This window comes from Rhinatrema bivittatum, chromosome 1 (assembly GCF_901001135.1).
Source record: "Rhinatrema bivittatum chromosome 1, aRhiBiv1.1, whole genome shotgun sequence".
NCBI lineage: Eukaryota > Metazoa > Chordata > Amphibia > Gymnophiona > Rhinatrematidae > Rhinatrema > Rhinatrema bivittatum.
Window position 1 is genome coordinate 19,825,408 of NC_042615.1, and position 13,159 is coordinate 19,838,566.

A 13,159-nucleotide genomic window follows, 5' to 3' on the forward strand; every position below is an offset into this window, starting at 1 on the left:
ACTGTAGGGACTCCGGAAGGCCACTTGCCGGTGTCTGTAAGACAAAATGGAGGTCTAAGGGGGCCACCAACGATTGTTCGGCAGAGACATTTATATAAGTGGGACGGCCCACCATCCAGTCCCATATAATCCGTAAATTTCCCGCCAAGTTATAGGTGGCCAGGTACCCCCATGCCTCTTCTCCCCCATTGCTCCTTCAGCCATTTCAAGGGGATACGAGCTTTCCTGCCACCCCATGTAAAGGAGCATAAAGCCTGGTCGTGTGCCCTCAAGTCACGATATTTAAGTTGGAGTGGCAAGTTTTGGATTAGATATAACCACTTGGGGAAAAGCATCATTTTGAAAAGATTGATCCGTCCCCCCAAGGACAGTGGCAGAGAGTGCCAGGTGCACAATTTACTCAGGGTGTACTGCAATACTCTAGGCACATTAAGTTTATAGAGACGCTCGAGATAAGATGTATATGCTTAAATACCGGATGGCCTTGCCTGCCCATAGTAGTGGAAAATTAGGGCCCCAATCTCGCTTCAATGTCTTGGGAAGGCCAACACTTCTGATTTGTCCTGGTTTAATCGAAACCCTGAGCATTCCCCATATTCCTGGAATAACTGTGAAAGGGAATGAGAAGGGTCAGTAAAAACAACCAGGATATCATCCGTGAAAGCTGCATATTTAAAAATGGTCTCTCGAAATTTAATCCCCCGTATCTCCCGAGAAGCTTGAATAGCAAGGAGAAGAGGCTCCAGGGTAAGTATAAAAAGCAACGGCGAGAGGGGGCACCCCTGTCTGGTCTCTCTATGAATAGCAAAGGGCTCCGACATCTGTCTATTCAATGACAGCTGCCATCGGGTGCGTGTACAATAAGGTCACAGCTCGATAAAACAAACCATCAAAATCCACAACCCCCAAACATTGAAAAAGATAGTCCCACTCCACTTTGTCGAAAGCTTTTTCAGTGTCAAAGCTTACCACTAGATAGGGAGCTGCTACTCAATTACAAAGAGCCATGGCGTTTAACACTAACTTAATATTGGTTAAGGCATAACGGTGACGCACAAACCCAATTTGACCTGGAGCAATCATAAGGGGCAAAATAGTAACCAGGCGATCCGCTAATATTTTGGCCATTAATTTTTTATCAAAATTTAATAAGGAGATGAGGCAATAAGTGGGTGAAAGAGGGTCCTTGCCTGGCTTGGGTATAAGGGTGATATTGGCACAATTAGTATGGGGAGGGTACTCACCCCTCTGTATTAGACTATTAAATGCTTGTGCTAAGGGAGCACCAACAGAATCTATCAGGGCCTTGTAGAATTCCGCGGAGTAACCATCCGGGCCAGAGGCCTTTAGATGAGGTGCTAGGCGAATAGTCCCTCCAACCTCCTCCGCGGAAATAGGTGCATTTAATAAAGCGTGCTGCGCATTAGTAAGCTGAGGCAAAAAGGAGTGGGGATGCAGCCTAGCGGACCCCTTGCCACGTCGTCCCTCAGACATATACAGGGACGCATAGTAGTGCCGAAACATTGACACAATAGTTGGAGTGTCATTAATAGCCCGACCCGAATTATCCTGTGGGGCTGCCACATGCCTAGAGCTATGCGTAGACTTTACCAGGTTGGCCAGCATTTTCCCTTTTTATTACCATATTGGAAGAGCTTAAATTGGTAATAGACCAAACTTTTCTTAGTTCTTTGAATTATAGTGTTAAGAGCACATTGAATGGTCATGTATTTTTCCCTATTCGCAGGTGAATGAGCAATCAAAAGCTCTTGTTTTGCTTTATGCAGCTGGATACTAAGAACCAGGAGACTTTTATCCAGCGTCTTTTTCCGATGCACTAAGTAAGAGATAATGTCTCCTCTTAAAACAGCTTTTGCTACATACCAAAATGTAACAGGAGAGTCAAAGGAATCCTTGTTGAAGGATACATACTCAGCCATTTAGTGCGTATAAATTCTTGAAAGTGAGTATCCTCTGCTACATAATATGGGTAAAGCCAAGGAGGTCGATCAGAATGCGGCTGTCACTAAATTCCACCCAAATAGGGGCTTGATCGGATATAATAATGTCTTCTATCCCCATTGCCTGAATTGAGGAGAAAGCCTGAGCACTGACCAGTAGATAGTCCAGCTGTGAGTGAGAGGAATGAGTGCGGGAGATGTGTGAACTCCTTGTCAGTTGGGTTTAAAATTCTCCAGGCATCTAACAAGTGAAGTGATTGCTCAAAAAACGGAATCCCTTTACTTGGCCTTCGCACCGCAGCACTAGATTGAGAGGCATCCAGCCCAGGATCCCTAACAGCGTGCTGGCCACATAAGGTAACAAAACACTATAGAAGTTCTGAAAAAAAGATGGGTCATAAGTATTAGGTGCATAAATATTACAGAGGACTATCGGAATCGCATCTAATTCAGCGACCAATACAATGTAATGCCCTAAAGGATCCTGAATGATAGTCCGAACCGTTAGGGTCAGGTTTTTATGAATCAGGATCGCCACTCCGGCCGATTTAGATGTGGCTGACGCATAGTATACTGCTCTCACCCAATTTTGAGAGAGTTTTTTGTGCTCCAGGTCCGTAAGATGCGTTTCCTGCAAGAAGGCGATGTCTGCCCTTTTTCTTTTTAATGTTATCAATATTTTAGTTCATTTAATGGGTGAGTGAATACCACCGACATTCCATGAGACAATACACCGTCCGTTCCCTATCATCTATTCATCTGAGGGCATACGTACTGCCACAGAAGTGTATTATGATAGAAAAGGAGGGCCTTCCCAGCTGAGACCTTCCCTGCCCACAGACGAAGAGATATATATCGGAACTTCAACCTCAGTAAACATACATATACTCTATGTAAGGTACATAACATATGTGAATCCCCCCACCCCACTCTGTCATCCCAATTTCTTCTTTCTTTAACCCCCACTAAAGACCCCAAAAGGGGGGTATCAAGATCACAGCCAATTATGCAGGGTACGTCCCCACACTCCATCCCCTGTTTTTGATTTCCCTGGACCAGGCAAGGCCCCCCCACATGAAGAGCCCTTCCTTAGAGATGGAGAAGAGTGCTCTTAAGCGAGAAAAAAACTGAGAACAGTCGTAATAACAATCAGGTCGATACAGTTATGCTGCGTTAGAAAGAGTGCGGCAGTGCCAGGCGCACCCTCGTTCCCTGCACGCACAGTTCTCTTCACCTACCGCTCGATACTCTCTTCAAATTGAATGCAAATGCATGCCGCGTCTGCGAAGCGTTAGGCAAGCGTTAGGCCCGCGCAATCCATTTTACTATATAGGCGCTAATACAGCGCCTATACAGTATCCTGGGTGCGCTGGTACCTGTTATTTCAAATGTCATTTCAAATGACATTTGAAATGACAGGCACCAGGAAGTGGATGGTTCCCCCCCTCCCGAAGCAAGGCGCAGGGCGAAAATTAAAACGGGAATAAAGTGTAAAAAATCGTAAAACCAAAGGGAGTAAAGTGTAAAAAAACCATGGACGACCTCCATATTAACATTGCAGCGTAAGTTGTTTATATATATGTATCAATACCTGTCACTTTCCTGTCACTTTCCGAATCCCCCAGGCGTGCGGTCATCGTGGCAGGAGCCGGCGGGCGGGTGGGCGCCTGTTCATCCAGGCGGCGGCGGCGGTGGGAGCCGGCGGGCGGGTGGGCCCGCGTTGGATCCAGGCGGCGGCGGGAGCCGGTGGGCGGGTGGGGCGCGCGTTGGATCCAGGCGGAGGCAGGAGCCGGCGGGCGGGTGGGCGCCCATTCATCCAGGCTGCGGCGGTGGCGGCGGGAGCCGGCGGGCGAGTGGGCGCGCGTTCGATCCAGGCGGCAGTGGGAGCCGGCGGGCGCCCATTCATCCAGGCTGCGGTGGCGGCGGGAGCCGGCGGGCGGGTGTGCGCGCGTTCGATCCAGGCCGGAGCGGGCGGGTGGGCGTGCATTCATCCAGGCAGAGGGAGCCGGTGGGGGCTGCCGGAGGCCGCTTTCACCGCCGGCTCCCTCCGCCTGGATGAATGCACGGCCCCCGCCGGCAGTGAATGAATGCCCGTGAGATTTCGGCGCTCAAGGCGTGACGTCACGACGCTTGACGTCACAGCATGTGACTGCCTTGAGCGCCGAAATCGCACGGGCATTCATTCACTGCCGGCGGGGGCCGTGCATTCATCCAGGCGGAGGGAGCCGGCGGCGAAAGCGGCCTCCGGCAGCCCCCGCCAGCAGGGGCTGCCGGAGGCCGCTTTCGCCGCCGGCTCCCTCCGCCTGGATGAATGCACGCCCACCCGGCCGCGGCCTGGATCGAACATGCGCCCACCCGCCCGCCGGCTCCCACCGCCGCCTGGATCGAACACGCGCCCGCCTGCCCGCCAGCTCCCACCGCCGCCGCCTAGATGAACGGGCGCCCACCCGCCCGCCGGCTCCCACTGCCACCTGGATCGAACGCGCGCCCACCCACCCGCCGGCTCCCGCCACCGCCTGGATGAACGGGCACCCGCCCGCCGGCTCCCGCCACCGCCTCGATGACCACACGCCTGGGGGATTCGGAAAGTGACAGGTATTTATACATATATATAAACAACTTACGCTGCAATGTTAATATGGAGGTCGTCCATGGCTTTTTACACTTTACTCCCTTTGGTTTTACCCCCATTTTTTACACTTTATTCCCGTTTTAATTTTCGAACACCACACTAACACCAAGTAGAGGGTAGGCGGTAAACTAACAGGTTAAGGACGCGGCAAAATAGCGGGTTACAAAGGAGATAATCTGAGCGCGCGTCACAGTATCGGAGGGGAATAGCTAATTCCTTCATTATACAGCTAATTCGTTCATTTACATATCATGTACATGCTGGGTGCGGAAAGGGTTATGCGTCTGTTTTAAGAAGCGCTAAGGACGCGTGAAACTGGAGACTGTATCACTGGATCGCCTTACGCGTCCGAATTGTGCGCTCACAGCAGGTTACAGACGGGAAATCTTCAACCTCACGTTACAGTATCGATCTGAATGTTGTTACAGTGAGTTAACAAGTGAAACTAACTAATAAACGGCAGTGGAACCGGCAGCTTGGAGAACTATGGACTTGCAGTGAGTCTTAAGAGATGTCTTCTAACTGAAGAAAAATCAAATCAGATTGTTGGATCCCGCAGTGAAACCTTACATTCCAAAATGTACTCGGAGGCTCACTACAACAGTTGATTCCCTGAGAGAGCAAGAAGGAAAAAAAAACCCTCAAGTCCCCGATGTTGCATTGTGATCTGGCTCCTCCGAATGGCCTATTTACACGTTGCTGCTCCGCTACAAAGCGGTGTAAAGAATCCAGGTCAGAGAACCAACGAACCCCTTCCGGGGTTTGTATCCGAGCCTTGGCGGGGTAAACAAGAACCGCCCACATGCCCAGGTGGAAGAACTGGCTACAATGGGGTGGGGTAAGTGCTCAGCACTGAGCTGCCAACGCAGCCAAAAAATCTTGAAAAAGCAGGATTTTGTGATTGTTGTAAATCAAGTTCTTCCCGGAGCGCACCACTCGCAATATTTCAGCCTTTTGTGTATAATTTAGGATTTTAATGATGACTACCCTGGGCACGTGTAGGCCCCAGCCGATGGGCCCTCTCCACGCGGAGGGGGCCATATTTCAATGAAAACCCCAATTCCTTAGGCAACCATTGCTCGCGAAATCCTGCAAGGCCCTGTTACTCCAACGTCTCCGGTAAGCCTACCTGCCGCAGATTTGACTGGCGGGATCGATTTTCATGATCCTCCAGGCGGGCCTCTTGTTTCTGTTGGGAAACGTTTAACTGTGCGATTCCCACCATGGCTGCGGCTAAACTATCTTGCACATCAGAGACTCGCTGTTCCACCTCTCTGATGTGAGCCTCATATTTTAGTAAAGCGCCCGATAATTCTAGCAGCTGATCCGAGATCTTTTTTAATTCCGGCGCAAGCGCTGCCGCTACCCCAGTCTTAATTTCAGTTGTCGCCGCTTCAGCTTCCTGGTGGCCACCATTTTCTGCTGGAGGGGGGGGGGGATCACCAGTTCAGGCCTTGTCGCATTCGCGGTCTTTGCAAATTGAGACACCATCAAAGTCGAAAAATAGAATACTTTACTCACTGATAGCTGATAAGCCAGGTACTTGTAAAACTTGGATGTACAGAGTAGGATGGAGCGGGATGCAAGGCTCAGGACCTGCGAGGGGAACCTACATCCATTCCCCTCAGTGCATCATGTGATCCCCCCCCTCCCTTTTTTATTTTTTTTTTAATCATAGCCTGTATGACTTACCTTAGCCAGCTGAATGCTCTGGTTCTTTTTTTTTTTGTCAAAATAATTTTTATTAACAGGTGGGAAGTAACCTTCGCCACCCAAGCGAGAAACATAGTACAGAATGGAACAGTAACATCATGAATAACACAGTACAACCATAGTCGCAGCATACTTCCCACCTTAATTTTTTATTTTCACCCCAATACCCTTTCCCCTTCCCAGACCCCAACCCCCCCACAGACAACACATGCATTCTCCAGTCATACCTTAACCCCCCCTTTCCCTTTCCCCCTTTCCTTAGATGACCATTGCGTGGTGTACCCAGTGTGGCGTAAGTCCTCTTGAAGAGATTTAGGAAGATTGTTAAACCAAACATCCCAACAAGTGCAATAATGTTTATCAGGCTGCCTCCTGCCAGCCATGTAGTCCAGTCTTTCCATTTGTGCGAATGCTCTGGTTCTTTTTCTGCCTTGAAAAAGGTTAAAGGCAATTTGGATAATGAGTTACCTTCTCTTGTCAACTCCTTTATTGCTCAACCTATTATCATATTCAATTGATGGGAAGCAAGATGGAAGCCCTTGAGTTAGTGGGCTTCCTTTCTGACCTGACGAGGTAGTGAGCTTTCAAATTGTGAACGGCATGCTTCACTGCAAGGCTTATCAATTGCAGGAGCTTGACTTTCTCAAGCATTTCAGCTCAGAGTAAGCAGACAATCCCTTTTTTGAAGAGGGCCTGCTCAAACTACACATGTGCTCTCTCAAAGAAAACAAACCCTATCAGATGGGTACTGAGCTGCTTTGCTGTCCTGGATCACATCACTGCAGAGAATAATACACAGGAACTTGGCCCATAAAGATAAATTTGACTCAAAACTAGTTTAAGGGTTATATCACAACCGTGAAATAGTCATAAAAATTCTCTTCAATTAAAAAAACCGGGCCAAGGCTTGTTCACAATTGTCCATCTAATAGCTGGAGGCAGAGAACACTGGCTGAATCTGGTTCCATGCATGACATCCATACAGGTGATTTCATCAAAAAGAAAAAAAAAACTCTGCCTCCAATTGCTGGATGAGGGGACTAAACCCACATGTTCTTGACTGGTGGAGTAGGACAAGGAACAGATTATAGAAAATATTCTTAGAACAGACACAAGGCTGCTAACACTGCAAATTCCAAGAAAACATTGCTTTATTTAAAAGCATTTATTACCCACCCTTACTACATTCAGAGTGGGGTACAGTATGAACATATACAGTTAGGCGAACATGATAGAACAAAATACATAATTCTTCCTTTAAAGGGGGGGGGGGTGGGTTGGCAGAAAACACATGGAGGTTCATTCTGACATGACAGTATTGTTGCCAAAAAAACTGCTCTGTATCATTCCCTGAGGGATATGTCGAGAGAGATCCATTATCACTTGGGTTTGGGAACGCTTTTTTGAAGAGGAAGGATTTTAGGGCTTAAAAAAAAAATTCTTGGAGACATCTTACTTCCTTCTGTAGGCTGTTCCATTGGAGAGGGCCTGCAGCAAAGAAAGCGTGTTCTCTGGTTTTATCAAGGCGAGTAAGCTTAGGAGATGGGACATCTAATAGCATTAGGTTTGCTGATCTGAGGGGTCATAAGGGAAAGTAGATTTTTATTATTGAGGAGATCCAGGGGGAGTGTAAATTGTAAATGGAATGTATGATCATTGAGAGTTTGTAATGTATAGGGTAGGAGATTGGGACAATGTAATGATCAAAGTACAGGAGTTATATATTCGTGACTGAGAGTGCTAGTTAGGATTCGTGCCACTGAGTTTTGAATAATCTGCAGAGAATGAGAAGTATGCCTGAACAGAAAACCAACATGGAGAAGGAAATCCCCAGAAGCCTCTGCTTTTCTTTCTCCTGCCTAGGCTGAATGGACTCTAGGTGACTTTCTGAGCATGACTTACAGAATGTCCCTGGATATCTGTAGAGGCAGGCAAGCTGGCACCAGACATGTGATGCCTACTTTTAGGGTCACAAAGGAGAAACCACAGGGGAGCTTCAGGCACTATTCTCAGGAGTTTGTAATCAACACAGTTATAGAAGTGTTGATTATCTTGACCAGTAAAGATTTTAACAGAACAAAGAACTATCTTGACAGCCATGGTAAATGGGCTACAAGTCCTGGATAAACCAATCAGGGATAGTTAGGGATGATCTAATCATGCATTTGACATCACAACTTATGTAAAAAATTCTTTGGGCAGTCACGCTACTCTAGAAGCTTCCACAATATTGCATGTTATCTATAAAAGAAGGGTCACTTCCTGTATATGAGCAGATGCTGGTCAGTTTGTAAAACTAAGGGCATCCAGTACCCAGCATCTCCCGAGAACACTTATACTGATTAATAAAAAGAAAGTATACTTTCTACTGAGTCTAAGTGTTCTTGTGTCTCTGGCCATAAGCATAGAGTACGCTTTACAAGGACAGGTCATATGCAATGATAGGCCTACTAAGAGTGAGTTACAGTAGTCTATACCGGAGAATAGTAGGGATTGAAGGACCGATCGGAAATCGGAATGCTCAAAAAGGGGCTTAAGCTGACTGAGAAGGCATAGTTTGTAGGTGGAGGAGTTGGTAATAGTTATTTATTTATTTTATTTGTTTGAAATCTTTTCTATACCGCATATACAAATTAAGATCTAGGCGGTTTACAGAATAAATATTCATAATTAAAATAGAGATTACTTTACAACATAAAACTTGGTATACAATAAAATACACAACTTGGCATAGAAAAGTTAGTTGGTGTGTAAGGTGTTGAATGCAATGGACCATAAGTAGGTTTATAATTTCTTTTCTGAATTCTTTAGGATTGGTCAATAATCTTAGAGTCACTGGAATAGAGTTCCATAGAGATGGTCCTGCTATTGAGAAAGCTTGTTTGCATGTTAAATCAAGCCTGGCTATTTTAACTATTGGAATAGTTCTTTATGGGTGCACTTTGGGAGATGGAGTGGGTTTCAAGAGAAGTTTCTGGGTGTGTTTTCAATAGGGAAACGTGATAAAACAATTTCTGTGTTAGAAATGTTGAGGACTACTTTATTGTTGAGTCATTTTTGGATGGTTGTAAGACAGTTGGTAAGGAAAGATTCTGTAAGGGCCCATGTTTCTTTAAGTGGAAAAGAATTGGATATCATCGGCATAGAACTGGACTCCAAGGTCAGCAAGGGTGCAACATAATGGTGTAAAGTAGAGGTTAAATAGGGTGGGGAACCCCAGAACTCAAACGTCACAGAGGAAGTAAGGGTCAATATGGACTTGTTGGGTCCTGTTATTGAGGTACGAGGAGAACCAGGTCAGGACAGCACCAATCATACCAATTGAACGCAGTCTGGAAGGTAAGATGGAATGATTTACAGTATCAGATGCGGAGGAGATAAGAGACATGAGAAAAGCTGAACCCTGATCAAAACCTTGTCTTACCATGTCAAAGCTGGAAAGCAGCAGTAATTCAGTGCTGTAATGTTTCCTGAATGAATTGATATTGTTAAGGATGATATTAGAGTAAATGTTGCAGAGTTGGTGAAGATCTGCTGTTTCTAAGCCTTTGGCCATGAAGGATAGAGAGGAGATCAAGCAGTAATTGAGATGAATTGGGTCAGCTGATGGTTGGGGTTTTTTTATTATTGGCCTGACGGAAACTTGTTTTAGTAGGTCGGGAACGACACCATGTTGTAGTGATGAGTTAATGAAGTTAGAAATAAAAGGAGCAATATCCAGTTTGAGCAGTGAAGTGTGGCAGGGGTTCAGGGAATTAAATGATGGTTTCTGGTTGGAGTGGCAGTGGTCAATTCATCAGTTTCTTCAATATGGTAATTATTAAAGGTATTGTTCACAATTGCTGTCTTATTAAAGTGAGATGCAAATGTCTCTGTGATGTTCATTCCCGAGAGTGTGGGTGGTAGAATGGCAGGAGCTGAGCTGGGGTTAATTTTCTTTACGGAGGCATATAATTCTCTGGGGTTGTTTAGTGTAGAAGACAGTTTTGTGTAGATATAAAACATTTTTTAGCAGAATTGATGGCTTCTTGATATGCAATTTTACTGTCATAGAGTGATTTGTTTGTGTGGTTAGGGTCTTTCTGCCATTTCCTCTCATATTTCCCCAGCTCACATTTTTTGGTTTGGAGCATGGCACTATACCATGGGGCTGAGTTAGTTATCTTGGTTGAGAATGATTTCAAAAGGACCAGTTGATCAAGGGTGGATGTAAGGGAAGTGTTCCAGAATTCTGAGAATTCTTTGGGTGAGTTACAGGAGTTTATTCAGAATAGGTGTGAGGTTGGTTGCAATTAACCCCAGCTCAGCTCCTGCCATTCTACCACCCACACTCTCGGGGATGAACATCACAGAGACATTTGCATCTCACTTTAATAAGACAGCAACTGTGAAAAACAACTAAAAACATGGCTATTCCGACAAGCCTTCCCGGAGTCCCAAGAACACTCTGACACCGGTCAAAGGGCCTAACAGTCCACTACGGGACTCATAACCATCCACACTTCCCTTAGGGCCTGCTCACGCCTAATTTGGACAGTCCATATGTTACGAAAATTACCTTAGTAGATGCATTAATTCTTGTTACGCCCTCTAACATGTATTATTTTATTTTATTTTATATTTATTATATTTTATTTTATTTTATTGATCTTATTTATTTTGTTACGTCTATTAACGTTCGATGATTCATTTATTACTACTTAACATCTACGTTCTATGTTCAGTCACCTTGTTTAATGTAACGCCTAACCGCGACTGTTTTGTTATAATGGAAACCGATTTGATTTGATATTTGTATCGAGAATGTCGGTATATAAAAATTCAAAATAAATAAATAAATAAGGGTCTCTGGATCTAAATTTCCTCGTTTCATGGCAGTGATATTTTTGTGTGAGGTTCATTCAAGGCGTTTGGATCTGAGAGCGAAGATGATGAGGCAGTAGTCACTTTAAGGAATTTCACTTATGTCTACATTTGCTTCGTTTATGTAGAAGCCGGTGGGGTTAACAAAAACCATGTCTAGGCAGTTGCCTTTCTTGTGAGTGGGAGAGAAAATGATTTGCTTCCAGCCACAGGAGTAGGGTATTGAACAAGATATGAGTAGGGGATACTATTGAGGAGGTCAGAGGGTGTATGTTAGTCACCTGGAATTATGGTCATAGAGGAGTTTAAATTGAGGTTAAGGATCGATTCGCATAGGGGTGATGCGTTCTTGGCAAGTAGCCCTGGAGGGCAGTAGATCAGACAAAGGTTAATATGTTGACATTTCAGACATAACAGTTTGTATGGAACTGGAATAGAGACATCTAACATGGAACATTTCAGGTGATATATAAAGAATACAGCTAAACTTTACCCTAGTCTGGATTTATTTTTATTTTATTTTATTTAAAAAATTTTCTATACCGTCATTTAGTGATATACCATCACAACAGTTTACCGTTGTGATGGTATTTATGAAGGTATGAGAAGTTTGGTGGGCAGCAGGAATTAAGAATTGGAATGTCATAATCTCTTAACCAAGTTTCAGTAACACAGATACAGTCATAGGTTCCAGAGGCTAGAAGGTCATAAATGACAGCAGACTTTTTTGTGATGGATTAGGGAAGTACTTGCAATGACAGGCATCAAGGTGTTCAAATAAATGTTAGTGAGGGTTCTAGCATATGGAGGGAGGAAATGTTCGAATACCTCCTGCACCATAACGACCTTGGCTTGTGATTACAGTGATGGAGTATTGAAGTGGTATAGACGGCAAATTGTACTCACTGTTGTCCATGACCATCATGGTAGTTCAGTAATGAGGCTTGAACGAGGAGGAAGCACCTTTGGCGTCAGCGCCACAATTTTTTAAGTGGCACTGTGGCGGCTGATGACGGGGGTGGGCGGAGTGATCCCATGAGGCACGGGCACCCTCCCTCAGGGTAATAGGGTGGGCAGAGAGTTGTTGCTGTAGCCTGGCTGATGAAGGAGGCCAGGTGGGAGACGCAGCAGTGATGAAGGTTGGTTCCCTTTGGCATCGGGGCCGTGATTTAAGTGGTGCTGCGGCAGCTAATGATGGGGGTGGGTGGAGTGATATCATGAGGTGCAGGAAGCCTCTCTCCCTCCTTCAGAGTAATGGGGCAGCCAGCGGCCGGAGAGTTGTTGCTGTAGCCTGGTCAATGAAGGAGGCCAGGTGGGAGACACACCGGTGATGGCAGCTGGTTCCCTTCAGATTACATATGAGACGGTTAATTAACTTGAAGAATAAGAGCAAATTATTGTTTATAAGAGCCAATCAGAGAAACTGACCATTATGTAACCTAGTTTAGGGGTTGGAAATATACAACTATAAATTCTTTGTAATGTATTATTATCAGTAAAATCATTTGAGAGGAACTTTATTCTAGCGCCTTGCAAGGTACTCTGCCTCTCCGTAAGACATATTTTATTATTTTATAGCATTTAAATAAATTTTTTCTCAGCTAGTGGCTTTAAGCATTCTTATTTCAATGAGCCACAACAAAGGAAGCAGAGTGTCAGAGAATAGCGATATTAGAAAATTTAGGTTGGAAAATCAATTTTGCAAACAGCAAACATCTCCCATCCCAGGCAATGGAATATCTGGGTGTACAGTTTGATAGTACAGAGTTGTGTATGTCATGTTGGTTGCCTCAGTATCAAAATTACAAGTCTTTTCTCTCTTCCATTTCAATGAGAAGTCCAGTTTGGTGCTCAAAGAATGCAAACTTAGAAAAAGGGGTCATGCTGGGATCTCCATCCCAGATGATAACCACAGATGCAAACTTAATGGGATGGAGAGCACACTGTCAAAATCAGTTGTTCGAGGACAATGGACTTAGAAGCATTATAG

General features: G+C 45.2%; 1 protein-coding gene across 4 annotated transcripts in view; it reads left to right on the plus strand.

The window, feature by feature from the left end:
• Nucleotides 1-13,159, plus strand: part of LARP1B (La ribonucleoprotein domain family member 1B) — a 579,846-nt gene that overhangs the window by 357,627 nt on the left and 209,060 nt on the right. The gene's annotated exons all lie outside the window — the stretch shown is intronic.